This window comes from Alosa alosa, chromosome 18, assembly GCF_017589495.1.
Source record: "Alosa alosa isolate M-15738 ecotype Scorff River chromosome 18, AALO_Geno_1.1, whole genome shotgun sequence".
NCBI lineage: Eukaryota > Metazoa > Chordata > Actinopteri > Clupeiformes > Clupeidae > Alosa > Alosa alosa.
Window position 1 is genome coordinate 12,754,209 of NC_063206.1, and position 21,048 is coordinate 12,775,256.

General features: G+C 45.3%; 1 long non-coding RNA gene across 3 annotated transcripts in view; it reads right to left on the reverse strand.

Annotated features, from left to right (window-relative positions):
• Positions 1-4,890: 4,890 nt before the first annotated feature.
• The window catches only part of LOC125311702, a 179,144-nt gene continuing 162,986 nt past the window's right edge, over positions 4,891-21,048 (reverse strand). For all 3 annotated transcript variants that reach the window (XR_007196513.1, XR_007196512.1, XR_007196515.1), the window contains one exon: positions 4,891-5,020. This is a non-coding gene — a long non-coding RNA (uncharacterized LOC125311702). The remainder of the gene's footprint in view (positions 5,021-21,048) is intronic.

The window sequence follows — 21,048 nt, forward strand, 5'->3', positions numbered from 1 at the left end:
CGCCAATACTGAAAATGCAGCCATGATGATGATGATGAATATTTATTTTGGCTTTCTTTTGATCCTACTGAATTTGTAATTATGTATCGGGCCGCTCTAATACCGATAGTATGTGGGTGCCTGTGTGTGTGCATGTTTATATGTGTGCACCGCCATTTACAGGCCAATGAGTGTACAGTCACTAAATGTACACATAACCTAATTTTTTAGACCCCCATGGATGAAATTCATTTAAACCTGGCATACCCCCAGACCCCAGAGAATGCCAGGTCAATCATACACATACAATTTGGTGCAGTTCTGAACATCTTAACTGAAGATAGGGCGATTAAAGCAGAATAATATTGCATTTTCATTTTTACCGGAGGGGGGGTGTAAATCACAAATGAGTGATTATGAGCCAGGTTGATGTGGGCCCTTGAGACCAACATACCATAAAAGAGAACTGTGTCTGCCCACAGAGAACTGTGTCTGCCCTACCCTCCTTTCGGGGTCCAGTCCAGCGGGGGCTGCAGATCAAAACGAAAAATGACGGTTCCATGCTATCCATGGGGGTACATGCCCACCAAGTTTTGTGTACCCGGTCTTTCAGTGTCCGGGAATCCCTTGTTGGTGTACGCCACTAAATGTACACATAAGTTATTTTATTGTAGGGCCCCCATTGACCGAAAAGTACACAAAACTTGGCATGCATTCGGAGGGTGTCATAATGATCCTACACTTTTAATTTCGTGCAGTTTTACCTTGTCAGCCAGAGATATTGTGATGAAAAACACCTAATTTTTGCTTTTTAATTTTTAACTAGGTGGCGCTATACATGAAATAAGTGGTAATGGGATGGGTTGACATGCCCCCTTAAGACCAACATACAAAAAAAGGTGGACCTCCTAGGCCCCACGGTTCTCGAGATATTCACAGAAAACTGTCTCCGGCCACCTACAGGCCAGTTGGTGTATAGTAACATAAATTAATTTATTGTGTGGCCCCCCATGAACGGAATTCCACAAAACTTGGCGTGCATACAGAGGGTGTCATAATGATCCTACACTTCCAATTTTGTGCAGTTTTGACTATGTTAGGTCACAGATACCTTCAATTACACCACCTCATTTTTACTTTTTTTTGTGTTTAACTAGGTGGCGCTATACATGAAATGAGTGGTTATGGAATGGGTTGACATGGCCCCCTTGAGATCAACATACAAAAAAATGGTCCTCCTAAACCCTACGGTTTTGAGATATTCACAGAAAAACTGTGTTCGCCCTACCCTCCTTTCTGGGGTCCAATTCAGCGGGGGCTACAGATCAAAACGAAAAACGATGGTTCCATGCTATCCATGTGGGGTTACATGTCCACCAAGTTTAGTGTACCCAGGTCTTTCAGTGTCCCGGGAATCATTGACGGAAATTTTATGAAAAAAAAAAAAAAAAAAAATATGTGATTAATGTCAGTTAGACACTAGAGTACGATAAAACTATTGTGCCTTCAAATTTGAAATGGACACCACAGAGAAAACTAGGAGAAGGATGAACTCTTTGTGGATAGTGTACATGTACATGTGTGTGTGTGTGTGTGTGTGTGTGTGTGTATTTTTGTGTGTGTGTGTGTGTGTGTGTGTGTGTGTGTGTGTGTGTGTGTGTGTGTGTGTGTGTGTGTGTGTGTGTGTGTGTGTGTGTGTGTGTGTGTGTGTGTGTGTGTGTGTGTCTGTGTGTGCATGTGTGTGTGTGTGTGTGTGTGTGTGTGTGTGTGTGTGTGTGTGTGTGTGTGTGTGTGTGTGTGTGTGTGTGTGTGTGTGCTCTGTTTGTGTGTGCGTTCTGTGGAGTGTGCATATGCCTATGTGTGTATATGCACGCACAGTGTGTGGATGACCCATATCCGGCACTCACTGGGTCAGTGGCAGACCCCGGCAGCACGGTCCCGCTCCCGCTCGCAGTCCCTGGCTCCGCCGGCCCAGGCTGTTCCTGGCTCCCACTTCTGGGTCTGGCTGCTCCCCTGTCGGCGGCCATCTTTAAAAATGCTCTAAGATCCCCCCACTCTCCTTTACTGTCTCTTTCAAAGAGGGGCCCCCCCGTCTTTAATATTCAAGCACAGCAAGATGTCAGGAGCATTTGTTACAGGCCGGCTACACACACAACCACACACACACAATCACACACACACACACACACACACACACACACACACACACACACACACACATAAAAATAGCACATACAAGGAGAGAGAAGCTGGTGCCTGGGAACCTCACACTGAGTGCCCACCATCAGCGCTCCAAACTAGGGCTGGGGTATTAATATTTCAGGGTCATTCTGTCGCCGCCTACCAGGGAAACGGGGCAGCTTTGATAAAGAGGAGCGCCGCGCCGGACAGGGACTCGCCTCACAGACGGCCTGCTGGATGACACTCTGGCAGAGGCGGAGGTGCCGCCGTCGCCACCGCAGCCGTTCACATAAATCTCGCCACCTTGGAGCGGGGCGACCTCACGCCGTGTCCCGTTTCCTGTTTGTTTCTTTTTTCGAGAGCGACACAAATCCGTGGGGCCAACACAGAAAGACAGATCAGTGGCTGACCTGAGGGCCTTTTGAACCGCCTGCTGCACCACAGGGGGTGGCCATTACAATGAACTTGTCTTAGAACAGTTCAGGCTAATCCCTTATACGGATGCCTTTGAACACTTTGAGTGTACTGTAATTCATATTCAGTATACAGTGGCATATACTCAATTAGAGAGAAGAGTTATTTAAGTGAACCCGCTGAAGTGCTGGTTTTGTTAGAGGTTATTTTTATTCAAGGATTACAGTTTGTAACACTGATTACGGGTGTCTAATAAGGCTCTAACATTGGTGGACCATATGGTTATTGGGTCATTCTGTCCTATTCTGTCAAGTCCTACATTTGATATTTTATTCATTATTATTTTATTCATTATAGGTTTAGTCAGATTTTTTTTTTTCTTTCTTTTTTTTTTTTTTTTTCTTTTTCGCATGTCCAAATTTCCGTCAAGGATTCCCGGGACACTGAAAGACCGGGGTACACGAAACTTGGTGGGCATGTAACCCCATATGGATAGCATGGAACCATCGTTTTTTGTTTTGATCTGTAGCCCCCCCGCTGGACTGCACCCCCCGAAAGGAGGGTAGGGCAGACACAGTTTTCTGTGAATATCTCTAGAACCGTAAGGTTTAGGAGGACCATTTTTTTTGTATGTTGATCTCAAGGGGCCATGTCAACCCATTCCATAACCACTCATTTCATGTATAGCGCCACCTAGTTAAACACAAAAAGTAAAATGAGGTGTTGTAATCGTAGGTATCTGTGACCTAACATAGTCAAAACTGCACGAAATTGGAAGTGTAGGATCATTATGACACCCTCTGAATGCACGCCAAGTTTCGTGGAATTCCGTTCATGGGGGGCCACACAATAAATTAATTTATGTTACTATACACCAACTGGCCTGTAGGTGGCCGGAGACAGTTTTCTGTGAATATCTCGAGAACCGTAGGGCCTAGGAGGTCCACCTTTTTTTTGTAGGTTGGTCTTAAGGGGGCATGTCAACCCATCCCATTACCACTTATTTCATGTATAGCGCCACCTAGTTAAAAATTAAAAAGCAAAAAATGTGGTGTTTTCATCACAATATCTCTGGCTGACATGGTCAAAACTGCACGAAATTGAAAGTGTAGGATCATTATGACACCCTCCGAATGCATGTCAAGTTTTGTGAACTTTCGTTCATGGGGGGCCTTACAATAAAATAATTTATGTGTACATTTAGTGACCATACACCAACAAGGATTCCCAGGACACTGAAAGACCGGGGTACACGAAACTTGGTGGGCATGTAACCCCACATGGATAGCATGGAACCATCGTTTTTCGTTTTGATCTGTAGCCCCCTGCTGTACTGGACCCCCCGAAAGGAGGGTAGGGCAGACACAGTTTTATGTGAATATCTTGAGAACCGTAGGGCCTAGGATGACCAATTTTTTCTGTATGTTTTCCTCCAGGGGTCATGTTAACCCATTCCATGTGCACACATGTGCATAAACAGATACACACGCACACACATACATTCACAGTAATCATACGTATGACACATACTCACACAGTAGACATATGCACGCATGCATGCACATGCACAAACACACATACGCAGGCAAACACACAAGCACGCACACACACACACACACACACACACACACCCACACACCCACACACATAAACATAAACGTGTACACGCACACATGCACACAATTCAAGAATTTCTCAGAATTATGAACAGGCAAGATGGGGGGTGGGGTTGTATAAAATTAATTTTACATGTGAAATCTATGAACTAATCATGTTTTGGTACTTGTTGTCTAGCAGATACCAGTGAGAATTGAGTGTGGATAATGCAATTTAGTGAGACAGTTAGAATCATATAGGCCTTTCAGCGTGATTTATTTTTGTGGAAAAAATGTGCTGGACTGGGCGGCGGTCATATACATCTAGTTTATTTATTTGTTTATTAACTTGCATGGAGCATTTTGGGGGTTTTGAACATACAGAGAGATAGTAGCCAAAAGAAAGAACGAATGCAAATGTAAATAGTACACACACACACACACACACACACACACACACACACACACACAGAGAGAAACACATTCTCTCACACACAGTGGGCAGTGCAGACAGAGGGAGATAGATGGAGTGTGATGATGTGCAGGTTAAGAGATGCTGCTCGGAGACGAGCTGCTTGATTTCCTCCGCTTTACCTCCACCCACTGAGAGGCAGTCTAGGCCTATGTCCTGGGGGCATCTCTCTCTCTCTCTCCATCCATCCCTCTCTCTCTCTATCTCTCTCCCTCTCTCTCTCACCCAAATGGAGAGGGTTTAAATGATGGTCAGGCGTGGGGCTCCTGCCTGACTCGGCGGGTTCAGTAATATAGTGTCCTGTTGGAGAGGCATTGGCTTCTGTTTGCACTGAGCACACCTCATTTAAAGCAGCTGCCCAACAGGGAAATCAGCTCACCTTCACAGAAGAGAGAGAGAGAGAGAGAGAAATCAACAACAATCAGTATCACTCTCAAGGCCAGCAGACTTTCATAGTAAAATAATGCACAAAACATGAATTATTGTTATTGTTTTTGTTATTATTATTATTATTATTATTATTATTATTATTATTATTATTGCTGACTGCTGGGAAATGTAGTGCCGCGGGGGGAAATGTCTGAGTCCTTGAAGGCATGCTCATTATGCTGGCATACTGCAGAGGAAGTGAAGAGGAAGAGGAAGAATAAGAGGAGGAAGACTACAAAAAAGGCGGGCAAAAAGCCTGAGAATAAGAAGCAGTGTTCTGATGATTAAAAGGCTTCCAAGTGGTTGCTATTTTGAAGCCTTTTAGACAAACCTCTTAATTGCCTGGCTGAGGAGCAAAGCTTGACCAGTTCCGCTTCATCAAACATTAATGATGACTCCGTCCACCAAAAAAAAAAAAAATAGATGAAAAGAAAATATTTGCTTTCTTTGCATTGCACAAAAACACAATTACCTACTTTCCATGAGGTTTGGAACAAACATCCACATGACACACTGTGAATGATAGCCTCTCTCTGTCCCTATGGTGAGTGTATAATAATGTCCATTGTATGGTTCAGTGCGAGTCTGTCTTGCTGGACCAGCATAGGGAACTCAGAGTCGTGTTTCCATTCTGGGAGGATGAGTGTCTCTGAGCTTCATGGGGTATTTAACAAAGACTACCCATTCAGTAAGCACAGAAATCCCCGAATGGACACATTCACTGTCAGGGGACCCGCATGCCCTCCTTGCCATGCGTCCGACGGCATTACATCTGGACATCCAGGCCGATCAGCGCATCGGACAGACTGACGGCAAGCCGTGAATGCTTTCTTCAAAATCGGCATGGTGGGTATTCATTTTTTTTTTTTTTTTTTTTTTTTAAAGTGTGCGATTTGAAAGGATATCAGGGTGGCAGCGGGCTGGAAAAGACAGGCGGATGGGCAGGCGTGCGGGCGGGTAAAGGGAGGGAGACAGCCGCTGACAGTGCCCATGTGTGCGCCCAGAGGAAGAAGTGGAGGGAAGACTTCATCCATGAAGAGGACATTAAAAAATGAACTTGACACCACTGACCAGCCCATTAAGTCCCGCCTTTATGGGCCATTACGTACGGGGTCAACGAGCACACAAGAGCGAGCGCTCCACAGCACGCGGCGGGCAAGGGCGGTGGGCACTAACACACACACACACACACACACACACACACACACACACAACATCAGCCTGCTCGTCTACCTGTCTACCCACCGCCCCTCCCTTTGTTGGTGCCCACGCGTGAAGCCCATCTGAGTGCCCAGTAGAGAGAGAGAGAGAGAGAGAGGAGAGAGAGAGAGAAAGAAAAAGAAAGAGAGAGAGAGGAAATTAAAAAAGGAGAGAGCAGGATAAAGGCATGGAGTGGATACAACAGGGTGTCACAGGCGCCACTCTGATGACTACCCCCATCCCTGCCCACCCACCTCTTTTATATCTCTAGATTTCTTTCCCTAACGTCAGGCAGCTTCTGCCTTCATGGGGGGTCTGTGGCACACACACACACTCACATACACACAAAACACACGCACACACTTACACATACACCCCCCACCACACACACTCACACACACACACACCCAACCCAACTCGGTGCATCTTTCTCCTCCCAATTACTCGTGTGATTTGTAAGTTGTGATTGCCGCCGCCGCTCCTGGGAGCTTCCCAGCCGCAGCCCAGCCAGGGAGACATCACACTCCGCACACAACTTACACAGGGACCCGGGACTCTCCCCCTCGCCAGGTAATGAATAGAAATACAGTTTTCAGGACAGCAGGAGGTGTGTATGCGTGTGTGTGTGTGTGTTGTGTGATATGTTTTTAGTGTGTGTGTGTGTGTGTGTGTGTGTGTGTGTGTGTGTGTGTGTGTGCAAAGGGGCGGCAGGGGTACAGGCAGGGTGCAATGCAGCTCCCTTCCCCACCTTGCTGTTAGGAAATATAATTTGCGCCTTCAGTGCTTCACCTGGTTCATGTGCAGCATGCAAATTTATTTCCCTAATAATCAGACCAGGAGATTGCCCAGGAGGATTAATGGCATCATTCCTTATGCACCCGCAGCCTCCTGGACCGCGGGGATATTACCCACCTCTGACATGGAAAAATTGTGTTAGTTCTACAGAGAAAACGCCGGGATATTTGTCCTGCTAGACAATATAATGGGCTGGTGCATCATCAGATTGCAATGTCATTTCAAAAACCTTGAATACAAATAATGTACAGTGGGAGAATAGATGGTGCGTCCCCCCCTAATACCTAATACAGGGCCAGTTATCCTTCACACCGCGGCAGTGCCGCACTGAGCCGCCCGACACCAGGGTCCCTTATTTAAATGAAGCCCACCGCATCCTGCAGCCTCCTGGCTCCGGTCCTGGAGACACTTCCCTCTTCCTTGCTTCCTTTTAATTAATCTCTCAGATTTTTTTTCACAACATTCCTCCTCTCTTTCTCTCTCTCTATTTCTCTCTTAAGCTCTCTCTTTTTCTTGTCTTTTCTCTCTCTCTCTCTCTCTCTCTCCTCCCTCTCCCCCTTTGAGGCAAACAGCATGAAATATGTATGGTGCAGGTATATTAATTATCCGCAGCTACGTGGGGAAAACAATGCCCCCGCCACGCCGGGCAGCGGGCACAGATCTGTCACCGGAGCCGCGGAGAGGAGCGAGGGAGGAGGCGGTCGGTGGCGGCGAAGAAGTGAAAAGCTAATTAAAAAGATAAGTGACCAACAGCAACCCTCTGTCAGGAGACAGACCCACCCATGTGCTCGGCCCGCTGTGGACGAAGCTTCCGCTGCCACCTCCGCTGCTACTGCTGGTGCTGCTGTGGCACATCACGCTGGAGGGGAGCGGAGGGCAGTTGCTTTCTTCCTGGCCGCCATCTTGGCTCCAGTGCTGCTCTCTCTCTCTCTCTCTCTCTCTCTCTCTCTCTCTCTCTCTCTCCCTGAGCCAGGCTTGCAGGCCCGTGGCTGATTTAGCAAAAAAAAATGCACAGGTCTCACTGAGGTCCGCGTCAGATTGTTTAGCAATAACCCAGTCAAGCAACGCAAACAAAATACACATTCCCGCTCGTTTGACCAAAAGGCCACGCCGAGCCAAATGACCCATAACTTTAACTGTTACTACAGCGCATAAAGAGAGAAGCCAATCAGCTCGTAAACATACGCTCAACGCAAAGGAAGAATGGAAGCAAGGGAGGATGGGAAAAAAGGTGGTGGTGGTGGTGGACGTGATGGTGGACGGGAGCAGTGGTGTGTGTGTGTGTGTGTGTGTGTGTGTGGGGGTTACGGTTGTGTGAATCAATATTTCATCGGCGAGGACAACTCCATAACTGGCCTTTGTTTAATTTATGCTCGCCGCTGTGGATGGGTGGGCTGGAGCGGCTCCGAGGAGTGCGGCAGAGGAGCCCTCCATCAGGCAGGGGGGAGAGACAGGAGACAGGGCCTGTCCTGGCCTGCCCGGACCCCGCCACCGCACATCTGCTTAAGGCATCCACGCACGCGGGGCCCGCAGAGTGGGAGGGAGGGAGAGGGAGAGAGAGAGCACAGGTCGAGGCTGAGCTGAGGGTGAGCATTAGTGTTAATGGATAGTGAGAGGCAGGCCAAGGAAGCAAGTATTAGGCCAACCAGAAGGGGAGTATCTCTCTCTCTCTCCATCTCTCTCCCTCCCTCTCTTTTGCTCTCTATTTCATGTCTTTTTCATTCTTTTTTTCCTCCTCAGTGTGTCCCCTTGGCCTCTATATTTCTCTCTCTCCAATCTGTGGGAGACCTAGGGTGGCCTGAGGTGAATTTTTTTTCCCTTTCGTCTTGCTCCATGCTGTCGTTTTCCTTTTTAACTCCTTGACACGTCTTTCTTTCCCTCTCTCTCTCTCTCTCTTCCCTTCAGCTTTCCATCTTGGAATTATAGGAAAGAATTTGTCTCGGTGAAAAATGGCCACCTTACTCTCCAGCCATTGTCCAACGGTCCGAGCCAAGAGAAACAGCAACAGACCAGGAATCTGGAGTTCACAGACGCTGCGCAAACACACATCCAGACCAAAGCCCACACCGTCCTGAACCGATAAACGTCAATTCATTTCCCGGGCACGTTCATCAATACACAATGCGTCCCTCGGTGAGGGCCTTTCAGAGCGGAGGATAAAAAAGGAGGCCTTAACACTGGCTCATTATCTACCCACACAAATGAGAAACACACACCGGCCCACACAAAGGTCCGTGTTTACCTGCCTGTTCCCAAAGATGGGAAAATAAAGAAAAATAAGGATCGGGGTCAGGGACTGGCTTCCCCTAAAGATAAGCCGTGACCCCAGCGCCTTTCCGGAACCTTCCTCATCACCTGAAATCACCGGGGCCGGTGCACCGATGCTCATCAGCATTCCAACACAAGCACATGAAGAACTCACCTGTGACCAATTATACAGAGGTTAACCTGGGGAACTGGGCGGAAAAGCGCATCTGATTGGCTGATCAGGGCAATGTGGCCGGAGCTTGTTATGATGGCCCCGTAATGTGGACACAAAGCTGTCCGTATGGACACTGTTTGTGCTGGTCATGGTCCCCCTGAGGGTACACTGGTCTAGCCTAATTATGCTCTCTGAAGCTCACAGGAAAGGTCACTCACAGGCGTGACAGAATTCATTAAAATGTGCAAAAATGCTCCAGGAGAGTAACTTCTGTATCGAGCTGAGGTATTTTTTGATGCCATGGCCAAATTAAGAGACAAATATGTCTGTACTGAGTGCTGTTGTTTTTTAACAAGAATGATAATGTATCATCAGTGTTATGGCAAACACACACTAAAGCAACACTCTGCAAAAATTAGCCACTTTTTGAGATTCGCTTTTATCAGGCAACAAGATTTGGTATCATCTTCAAATTCCTTTTGATGGTATGGTCATGTGAAGGACAAACAAATACAGTATGTGTCATTCCCACCTGCCATCCAGGATATGCACTATGCAGTTCTGTGTTCCAGGCTGGAGCCCACTGCAAAAAATAAATAAAAATCAAACATTGCTGACTACATTGCCAATAGACATGTTAGCATATGCCATAGGCATGTTAACAGAGCTTCTAGCAGTGGTAAGAAGGTTCTGGATGATGTTTGCAAGGTTTCTTAGGTAGTCATCTCGCTACTTTTAAACTCCTTGCTTCCATGTAATTCTTCACTGTGAAAATAGTCCAGTTGAAGCTATACAAACACTGATTCCATGCAGAGGTTAGTTTTGGCCCACAGTGCGAATCATTGGGTCTACTGTTGGGCAAGTGACTGATTCATACATGTCCCTGATGATCCTGATAGGGTGATGCCTCAGCTCCAAAAAACAACCTTGAGCTGCCAGTCACCAGTGGTGCAATTGCTTTGAAATGACCTGGTGCCACAGGAGCAGAATGATGATTAAGATGTGTGTGCTGTGTGCGAGCGTTATTAACTAGTCTTTTCATCTGAAATGGGATTTTATTAAAGCCAATGCATAATTAAATTTAGAGATGAGCCCCATTTGTACAATGGCCAGATAGCTGGCTACTTTGATTTTGTTTTAGACTAATTAGGCAGCATTGATATGAGTGAGCATGCACCTCTGGCCTTCTCTAATATGTTAAATAAGAGAAATTGCTTGAGTTTAAATCTTTGGCAGAAGTTAATTGCGTTAATATGATGGCTACTAGAAATACTGTCATTTTAACTCATTTTTTAATTGCTGTTTTAATTTCTTTCATTTATAGTAGATATTTTGATAAATGTTGACATTGATGAAATAATAAATTAGCTCATACAATCTGCTATATAGAAATTAATGGATTTATTTCTATAAAAATCATAATTTTCCTGTCTGGTTGTGACATACAGTATAGTACTGTATGTATACAGGTATATATATATATAGTATATAAGTGCATAACTGTGTAGCAAAAATCCTATTTAGCACTGACAATGAACACATGCAAAAGGCAAATGCCAAACTATATTCTATGAAAGCAGGAGATGAACTCGTTGCAATGATGGTTATGATAGCTACATAGCATTGTATCTACTGTAGATACACAATGCACTTTACGATTATGTTGGGGAAACCTCACCTCATCCACCACCAATGTGAGATATAGGGGAATGGACAGATGGATAAGTGGATGGATAAATCCACTGGTCACTACTTTGATTGAAGTAGCTACTATTTGAATTTTTAATGTGTTTTTGGCATGTAAATCATTAAAACACTATTTTTCCCCTCTCTTACTTACATTACATCTCAGCGACCAGCTGTTTTCCACAGAATGATTGACAGAGTGTAACTCGAAGGCATTTGGACCGGGCAAAAAGAGAATGCTTAGGGTTTTTTTTAAAGCATAATGGGCGTTGGGTTTTCTCTCTCCCTCGTTCGCTTAAAGAAAGGTTGACTTGCTTCGCAGCGTTTTGCTTGACCGCAGCTCGGTGTCTGGATCTATTACCCTCAAATTTGGCGAGAAGCCGGATGTGTCACTGACAGTGCTCGGGCTCCTGATTTCCCTGCATAATGCGGAAACCTTAGCTGCCTGTCCATGGCGAATGGTTAGTGGACGCCGTGTTTACACTGCGAATGTGGCTACTTGCAAATGACAGGGAGGTTCCACGGAATGAGTGGGGAAGCTGATTAAGCATGTGCCATTAGACAGGCTGAGGGAGAATCGGTGCCTACTGCTCGGGCCGCTGTCAAAATAGTGGGTGGTAATGCAAAAAAAAAATCCTTAAATATCGGTCATTATATCCACACTGAGAGAGAGAGCAAAAAAATAAAGATGTGGAAAGAAAAAAAATGGTGCTTGGCATGCACATGGACACAAAGGCGAGCCTTTCCTTAGCCCCGTGTGTGCAAGCCTCAGACGTCTTTTCTTAGCGGTAAGTGTTTGTTGACAGACCAACAGAGGTGGCTTTGTTATGCCCCTCAACCCACTAAAACCTGGGGTCGATTAAGCTTCCTCGAAAAAGCTCACATCTCTCTCCCCTCCCCTGCACACATTCGTTTTTGAAAGAGAAGAAGACGAGTAGAAAGAGAAATAGAAGAAAAGAGAAAGAGGGAGGGAGAGACGGAGAGAGCAAAAAATTATCCAAAACACAAGCAACGCTCAAGTGGTCTTCTGACACAAATGCAGCCTCCACATTCATGGGGCCCCAAGTTTACCAACACATTGCCATGGTGACAGATCACACAAAAGCCTTAATTTGGCCCCTTGGCCATAACAACAACCAAGGAGAAATGAACTGCGGTAACACCTCGGCTGAATATAATAAACCGCATCTGAGAAGTAAAAAAAAGCAGAGGGCGAGAGAGACAAGCAGACAGAAACAGTGAAAGAGAGGAAGAGAGAGAAAGAGAGAGATAGAGAGAGAGATAGATAAAAAGAGAGAGAGAGAGTGAAAGTGGAGAGAAAATACTGTGTAGATGCCAATATAAAAAAGGCACAAAACAAAAAATTACAAACATGGGTAGCATGTTATGCGGTTGTAAATAGGGCCTTTCATAGGCGGCGCAGGGAGGTGAGTGGCTTCCTAACCTGCGGTGCTCTGGAGCGCGTTTTAATTATCACGGGCGCTCGCACATGCTCTTCTCTGGCGCATGGGTGAAATTTGGCTGCATGTGCAAGGCCTCATTATTGTAAACGGGGGCGGTGATGGTGGGGTGTGTGTGTGTGTGGGGGGGGGGTGATGTACGCTCCTCCCTGCTCTGAGTCGTGCTTGTTTCCCCCAGCCGGACTGAAGGAAGGAAAAAAAAGAGAAGAAGAAGAAGGGGAAAAAACACGCGCTCTCGCTGTCCTCTGTCTCCCGGTGGAAATCGGCGAGCCCATCTCACTGCTTAGCAACCAGCCCTGGGGCCTGTTTTGCACAGCTTAATTCAGATGTGAGTTAGCCGCTGTTGATTGGTTGTGCGGCTCACTCCCTCCTCTCTCTCTCTTTCTCTCTCTCTCTCTTTCTCTCTATCTCTCTTTCCCCGTGCCCAATCCCAATGGACTCTCTCCATCTTTTACACTCCCTCCCATCGTCTCCCTCTCTCTCATTCTTCGTCTTGGCCTGAGAGTGAGAATCAGCAGTCTGTTGCTCATGATAGTCATGTTGGGTTAAGCCAGTAGAGATGTTCGAAAGCAGAGCACAATAAAACAAAATAGAGGTGAATGGACTTTAAATATTCTGTCCTTTTATCTACATTCACTATACCCGTATAGACAGTGTATGCCATTTGAGAAGACATCTCATCTTTTGTGGAGACAGAGATAATAGCCGAGCACTGTGCAACACATAGGAGACATATTTAAAATATTTATGGTTCAAATCTATGGGCTATTCAAAAACGCATAAACATCATTTGTTTGTATTTATTTAGTTTTTAAACATAGTAATCTAACTTTCCTACTGGTCATAGTTTTAACTGTGAATGACTGCCAATATAACATGTATGCTCTAACAGTATCGCATACAAGTTTAATGTTTAAATAATAGATTATAATACTTATGTATAATAAGGATATTACACATTTTATGGAGAGGAATCAGCTTATATGGTAGACGATATATCCCGCTAGTGTGGCCTTGTTCGTGAGGCTCTGTGCATTGGAGTGCTATGCACTGTCCTCTCTCAGCATGTGAAAAAAAGAAAAGAAAACGAACCGCCGCCGTCGTTCCATGTGCAGTGTGTGCGAATTGGAATGAAATGAGCTCAACATGGACTTGGCTGCGCCGAGACACAGTTTAACATCTTCGGTGATAGCGGGTCAATTACCGGTGTGTAATTGCAATAATTCCAATAACGCCGCAGTCATGCTTGACAGTTTCCAGGCTAGCCCCAATAATTGCGGGGTGATATATATGACTGGAATCAAAGGAGCCGCACCAGCGCAAACTGTGAAGGCTGCCTATGTCAGCCCAGGTGGAACTGACAATACTTAATGCAATAAAACGGCGACTTATTAGCACTGTTCTAAATAGCAAATTGGTGTGAATACCCAATTGTTAGGGTTACAATTGAGAAAATGGGAGAGGAGAGATCCATGTAAAAAGGGAGAAAATTAGTGATATTCTTACAGAGGGTTTCACCAGGACTGAGGGGAATTAAAGAGCCTGTTGGAGAGGTGACTTTTGTTCTTCGCTCTACCCAGTGCACGTGCTATAATGACACAAGGTTAACAATTACATGTAGTCCAATATATCATTAGATCAACAATTTGGCTATTATATTATTTAGAAAGCCTGATGTGTGTGATCTTAGAGCAGTTGACCCACTCAGTACTGACTTGTAATGTAACGTCCACAGCGCAGTATGAAGCATATGCAGTTAAATAGCAGCAATTAGAAAAGAAATACATAATTTTGAAGTGCCACTCTGGATAAGTTTGAAAAGTGAAAATAAATAGCCTGTCAATGCCTACACTTCTGGGTGGACACACACACACACGCACACACACACACACACACACACACACACACACACACACACACACACACAAAAGAGAGAAAGAAGGAAAGAAAGAAAAACAGTGACAGATGAAGTCCAGACAGAGATGGCTTAGAGCTAGCATGAAGTGCTGAGAGAGGGATAGGAAAGCCCAACGCTTTGTTTGGGTTAAGCAAAATAATTAGTCTCCCACAGCAATTTAGGTGTGTGTGTGTGTGTGTGTGTGTGTGTGTGTGTGTGTGTGCATATGTGACTGTGTACATGTGTATATGTGAGCTGGTGCTTGTGTGTGTGTGCATGTACGTATATGAGTGTGTACATGTATGTATATGTGTATGTGGGCATGTGAGTCGGTGGTTGTGCGAATGTATGTGTGTGTGTGTGTATGTGATGTATGTGTGTCTATGCATGTGTATGTGCTTAGGCAAGGCAAAAGTAAACTAAGAAGAATTGTTTCTGGTAGGTTGTGTGTGCATATGTGACTGTGTACATGTGTATATGTGAGCTGGTGCTTGTGTGTGTGTGCATATGTGACTGTGTACATGTGTATATGTGAGCTGGTGCTTGTGTGTGTGTGCATATGTGACTGTGTACATGTGTATATGTGAGCTGGTGCTTGTGTGTGTGTGCATATGTGACTGTGTACATGTGTATATGTGAGCTGGTGCTTGTGTGTGTGTGCATATGTGACTGTGTACATGTGTATATGTGAGCTGGTGCTTGTGTGTGTGTGCATATGTGACTGTGTACATGTGTATATGTGAGCTGGTGCTTGTGTGTGTGTGCATATGTGACTGTGTACATGTGTATATGTGAGCTGGTGCTTGTGTGTGTGTGCATATGTGACTGTGTACATGTGTATATGTGAGCTGGTGCTTGTGTGTGTGTGCATATGTGACTGTGTACATGTGTATATGTGAGCTGGTGCTTGTGTGTGTGTGCATATGTGACTGTGTACATGTGTATTGTGTGTTTGTGTGTGTGTGTGTGTGTGTGTGTGTGTGTGTGTGTGTGTGCATATGTGACTGTGTACATGTGTATATGTGAGCTGGTGCTTGTGTGTGTGTGTGCATTGCGATGTAGGAGTGTGTAGATGTATGTATATGTGTATGTGGGCATGTGAGTCGGTGGTTGTGCGAATGTATGTGTGTGTGTGTATGTGATGTATGTGTGTCTATGCATGTGTATGTGCGCTAGGCAAGGCAAAAGTAAACTAAGAAGAATTGCCTTCTGGTGTGGCCACTCTATGAAGACCGCCGTGCTGAGCACAAAGCAGCCGAGCTGGCATTAGTGGCGAGCTCTTAATAAACAGGAAGGGGTTAATAGCGCAGAAAGAGCCGTCAGCCCTACCGTGGGGGCACAGAATATTCTTTTCTTAAGTCAGCTGTAAGTAATTACGCCATGGAGCGCTTCTGACGATTACCATAACAGAGCAATTGGACGGGAAAAATGGATAATGGTATGGACATGGAAGTGTATTTAAAAAAAAAATGCTTGAGTTGGTTTGTTAATGCTGTACATTCTTGGCTTCTCTTTGCAGGCCAGTGGGGTTTAGGGGTTGTGGTGGGGGGGGGTGGGGGATTGGTGGCGGGGGGTGGATTCCACTCGATTTCTGCACGAGGGCACAACGTGGGCCTGTTTAGGGGCAATTTTCTGACACGTTACAGATTTATGACTTGTGACAAGGTCTCTGTCTCTCCTCAGCAAGAGGTTCGGCCGCTGCATTTGGCATCTGTCCATTCACTATGTATATACTGCAAGACATTTCACAGCTCTGAGAGGAAAAAAGAGAGAGAGAGAGAGAGAGAGAAAGAAAGGAAGAAAGAGAGAGAGAGCTGCAGCACTCTGAAAGGGCTTTAGCCAAGAGAGCGAGAGCGAGAGAGAGAGAGAGAGAGAGAAAGAGAGAGAAGATAGGAAAGATGAGAAGCTTGAAAGCCTATATGGTCTTGGCATGAGACCATTTGATTGCGGCATTACACAAGGGAACACAAAACGCCTCTGCTTATGTTTAATGCCCAGTCCTTTAATCACATACCACTGCTACTGGCAGCGTAATCCTCTCACTAAGGCATATAGGAGTACTGTTTAAAGTGTATTTATACATATATAGCTATACTGTATATAGTCAATTGATTCTATTGACCTGGAGAGACATTTCAAGATTCCTTGACGTTTCTTCTGTGTACCTCCAGTTTGAACACCATCAAAGGTAGGGTGCCAAGACCCCTTCATTCATATGACTCTCACATCTTTAAAAACAAACAAACCACACACACACACTCACACACACACACACACACACACACACACACACACACACACACACACACACACACACACACACACACACACACACACACACACACACACACACACACACACACACACACACACACACACACACACACACACACACACACACACACACACACACAGAGAGAGCGAGGTGGACGGTCAGAGTCCTGACACCCAGGACAGCAGCAGTCTTTGTTCTCCAGCGGAGAGGATGGTAGAGAGAGAGACATATGAAAGAGGAGGATGGGGGGGAGTCAGGGGAAGGAGGATGAAGGGCCCAGAGTCCAAACAATCCCAGCAGGCACCTGGTGGCCATCCTCAGGGTTCCCACCACAGCGCTGGCATTCTGAACCAAGTGCAGAGTGGCAGAGGTCACATAGAGGGGAAGGGTCAGGGGTCACGCAAGTCTAAGAAAACATCCTTAGTCCTATCTCTCTGAGAGGGACTCAGGAAGTCTCTCTTAACAAAACACACACACACACACACACACACAAAGACACACGTGCGCACATGTGCACGCACACACACACACACACACACACACACACACACACACACACACACACACACACACACACACACACACACACACACACAGTTAAACACAGATGCTTACACTCACTCAACACTCACACACACACACACACACACACACACACACACACACACACACACACACACACACACACACACACACACACAGTCACACGCATAAAACCAAAGAAAAGTCTGAAAATGTGAAGACAAGGTGGAACAATAAGAGAGGAGAAGCTCTCATTTGCTTTTACTGAACGCTTCTTTCATTTCACATGTCACAATAAAAAACAAGTGCCCCCCTTCCCCAGCTCATGTGAGCTTTTTAAAATGAAGAGGCGCTGAAAAAGCCTCTGCCGCCAAGGCATAAAGGCAGCGGCGCTCCAAACACAAGCACGAGTGAGACCCACAGAAGAAGAAAAAAAAAACCTCCTCCATCAAAGGAGTCAGTGCTGTAGTAGCCGTCTACCGAGCTGCGTCCAAGACGGCGAGCCAGAAACAATAGCTCATCTCCAGTGGAAAAGAACTCGCTGGCAGAGGCCTGCTGACCACAGCGGAGGCAAGCCAAGCTGACAGGCTCACACTGACATGGACCGTGGCCAGCGCCCGACATTTGAATCCTTTTCACGTTCTGATAAATTTATGCGTGTCGAAAAAATAAAGAAATAAAGTACAAGGAAAAGAAAAGAGGGATGTAATGTTATTTATTTATTTTTTTATTCTGTTTGAGAAGAGATGTGAGTTGACATCTCAATTGGTCACAAGATCCCCCCCACCACACACACACACACACACACACACACATACATACACACACACACACACACAGACAAACACACCACTACAGCGTGTCTGACCCCCCCACCGCCCGCCTGTTCTCTGGGGTGTATCTGGCCCTGTCGATGTGTGGCATTGGTGGGATGTTGGGCCAGTCGTCCTGCCTGCCAAACAACCCCCCCACTCCCCACCCTCCAAACCCATGCCCTCGTCAGCCTACCCACGCTTGGACTGATCAACAGAGGGGCTTTAAAAGATTTAGAGTGAAACAGGCAATTTCTCTGCCCTTCTCCCTCCCTACCTCCCTCCCTCACTCACTCACTCTCTCTCTCTCTTTCTCTCTCTCTCTCTCTCTCTCTTTTACCCTCTCTCTCCTTCTCTTCTCTTCATCTATAATATCCCTGCCTCTGTGTGTCTCTCACACAGTAAGGGTAGCCAGGGTAGCACTTAGCCAGTGAAACACTGAGGGTGTGTGTGTGTGTGGGGATCGGTCACAGCTCCAGGTTGTCGGTTGCCCTACACACCCGCACACACAAACACACATACACAAACTTCAGAAAAAAAGAAAAGTTTCAATTTCAGACACGCCGTGGATAAATGTTTTTGTTGACTGCGAGTCCAGAGCTTAGATGTACCAGCGCTAAAAATAAAGCCACTTGGCTTGGCCCGGGGCCCCTCTGGGCTGGTGCAGGAACATTAGGCTGGATTTCGTCTTGGAAAGCACAATTAATGAGTCACTGTCCGAGGGCCTCCCACACACAAACACACACACACACACACACACACACACACACACACACACACACACACACACACACACACACACACACACACACACACACACACACACACACACACACACACTAACTAAACACTCACTGTAGCAGGTGGCTGGGAGGGCTAAGTATAGGAAGCAGACAGTGCAAGCAGACAGGGGGGTATGTAAGTGTGTGTGTGAGTGTGAGTGTGTGGGTGGGTGGGTCTGTCTGGTGTGAGAGCTAAAGAGTATGGTGCTCTATTTGTGCTGTGCCCTAGAGAGGCCTCACAGCACAGGGCGCTGCGCTGTAGTTGTGACTTCTGACAGTAGCAGTAGCAGTAGCAGCCTGGCCAACCTGAGCGATCATCTATGAAAGAGACAGAGAGAGAGAGAGAGAGAGAGAGAGAGAGAGAGAGAGAAAAAATAATGGTATTTGAAAAGAGATACAGATCTCATATACAAAAACATAATTTCACAATACGAACACATACATACACAAATGACTACAAATATTTAGGCCAGTGTTTCTCAAACTTTTTCAGAGGAAGGACCTCTTAACCAATAAAAAAGAAACGCACGGACCACCTAGCTAAAAAAAAAAGATTACACCTACTTCAACAGTATAATAGCCTACACAATAGGCCTACTTACTGAACCACCTTGCTTATTGTCTTTACACTTTGCTTATTATGTCAGAAGATTCATATGATTTACACTACATAGACAATGTTGCAGAACTGTTTGGACAAGTTGGTTCAATATTGCAAAACTCATCTTTATTATATTTTACCACGTCTGCTCACAGACCACTTGGGATAGCTGTGGTCCTCGGACCACACTTTGAGAAACACTGATTTAGGCCTATAAATCAGTTCAAATGGAAATACAATGTTGCCATGAATGATCTGAGAGACAGGGCACGCATCTATGCCATAAAACAGCAGATCCCTGTAGAAATCCCAATCAAAATCTGGTTGAAAATCTCTGAATCAGTGGTTGAACCTGGACTCTCCTTTATGGTAGTGATGTATGGGGCCCACTTACAAACCAAGATTTCAACAAATGGGAAAAGCACACTATTGAGACCCTTCATACAGAGTTTTGCAAAATCATCTTAAAAGTGAGATAGATGTGCAGATGTGCCACAAACAATGCATTCAGAGCTGAACTAGGCCAATATTCTTTAATACTAAAAATACAGAAAAAAAACTTTCAAATTCTGGAAACACCTAAAAAAATGTAGTGACCTCTGCTCATTCCATTATAAAGCCCTTCAGCAGAGGAGATGAACAAATAAATATTTCCCCTCACTAAGCTGGTCCTTAGTTTGATCTTGTCAGACCACTCCACACACACTAACACCCCAGTGACACTGCAGCATCTGAATCCCAAAGAAACTGAAATTAGGATAAACAAAATTACAAAAACTATGAAACAAAATTACATAATCCACTGCAAAAATCAAACAAAAAAATCTAACTAAAATGCAATTATATTTGGCCTTAAACAGAGAATATAAACTAGCACCCTACCTGACACACATTCAAGACAAAAACTTGAGAACCACATTGAGTACAGACTGTGGACACAGCCTGGCCATAGAAGTAGATAGATAGATAGATAGATAGATAGATAGATACTTTATTGATCCCCAGGGGAAATTCAAGAAGGAAGGCACAGACAAACATGGCTGCCGAAAGACACTTGACTGTGCCACCACTGTGACCTAAACACAGTAGTAAATAGAGATACACTTCCTGACACAGTGCAAAAAATATGTAAACATTGACCCTGATGAAGGCTGGTGAGCCGACAGGTGTTTTTTTAATGGTTTAGCCCCTAATAATAAATGATCATTTTTTGCATCCTACTGAGTGCCTGGACCTGGAATCTTTTTCCAAACTGCTTTATTAGGAGAACTTATTTTGAAAAGATGGCAAATGTCCTCCCTGAATTCCTGCAAGCAAGTGATGAGGAGAAGCCTTCATTCCTCATTGGAGGGAAAGAGAAATGCCCCCTCCTTGCCGCTCAATATGTATATTCCTGCCATATTGAAAGGACCTGCTGAGGTGAAATTTACATTACTTAAATATGAACATACACTCATAGAGAGACAAAAAGTGTGAGTGTGTGTGTGTGTGTGTGTGTGTGTGTGTGTGTGTGTGTGTGTGTGTGT